Below are 1,756 nucleotides of genomic sequence, written 5' to 3'. Positions count from 1 at the left end.
ATGTATATATGTATATATATCTATATATATGTTTAAATATATATATATATATATATATATATGTATGTATATTTATGTGTGTTTATATATGTATATATGTGTATACATATTTATATAATATATATATATATATACACACACACATGCACACCCATACACACTTATATGTGTATATGGATTTACCACGTGCCTATAATACTTTATCTCGACCTGTTGCTTAAAACTGTTCATTCTTCAAATTCCCAACATTATTTTTACAGTCTTCTTTCGCACATATAACTGTGCATTCCTTCGTAGCTCAGCAGTCTTACTATTTCTTGCATTTACCCCTTCTATCTTTCTTATTAACTCACAATTCCCTCTCATATTCTTCTGTTTCTTTCACATCACGCTCCTCACTCGCATACACTGCTGGCGAACATTAACATTTTATGTTTTCATCTAACTGTCCATTGTACAGCAGTAATTGTTATTAGTATTTTTCTTTATCCTTTTCTCCCATTCTCTCCATTTTTGTCGTATGAGACATACGAATTACAAGTAACTCTCAGTTTCGTACTTACAAATCATCTGACATTCACACACACACACTCATGTACACGCATGTACACACGCATGCACACACACACACACACACACTCACTTGCTCACAGACTCCACACACATGCACACGATGACACGACACGCAATCTGAATGAACTGTACACACACACACACATATGCACACACACGGACTTTCACACATGCACAGACACATACACGCACAAGCACACACACACACACACAAATACCCAAACGAACCTACACACGCGTACACTCACCATAAACACACGCATACGCACACACTCACACTGACAGACGTACACACGTTGACACAACACGCAACCCCGTGAATTGTACACGCATGCACACACATACACGCACGCACACACACACAGGCATACACACGCACACACACATACACGCACACACGCAAACGTCTCATTGATGCAGATGCGCGTGCGTTTTTGAACATTGAGAAATGAACAATTTCAACACTTTGTCAATGACAGAAATATATTGATATTTAAATTGTGAACACTGCTATCATCATCAGCATCATCCTCATCTTCATCTTATTGTCCTTATCCTTCATCATCATCATCATCATCATCATCATCGTATACATCGTCGTCGTCGTCACCATCATCATCAACGACCGTATCAATATCGTTTTGTTCTCCGCCAAAAGGACTATCATATATATGTATGTTTTATTATCTGAAAACATGTGTCATGAGGAAAGCCAGATGAGAAGATGTTTAAAGACGATTAAATAAGTGTCCGCCATCACGCACACTAGCAACAAGAATTTGTAAACTACAAGAAGGCGACCATATTAATATATAACCGCCTCCAAACATATATAATAATATAACCGCCTGCAAACAGATAATAATATAACCGCACATTTAATAGGGTACAAACATTACGGGAACGCAAACACATGCCAATGCGGTCATAAAAAGTGCAAATTAAGAAAAGTGTACATAATTCTCTAACGTATAATAAATTCTACATCGAAATTTTCAATATCTAAGTATATTATGTACGTAAACATTTAAAATTGAAGGGAAATATTTTCTGACTTATAGCTGTTTTGAATTAAATGTTGGGGTTAAAAACAGTGTGGCTATGTTATAAATTTATATATATATATATATATATATAAGACAGGTATATAAACAACAACAAAAAACACGTGTATTAGTTTATC

This window comes from Octopus bimaculoides, chromosome 13, assembly GCF_001194135.2.
Source record: "Octopus bimaculoides isolate UCB-OBI-ISO-001 chromosome 13, ASM119413v2, whole genome shotgun sequence".
Lineage (NCBI taxonomy): Eukaryota > Metazoa > Mollusca > Cephalopoda > Octopoda > Octopodidae > Octopus > Octopus bimaculoides.
Note: the sequence above shows the minus strand (reverse complement) of the source record.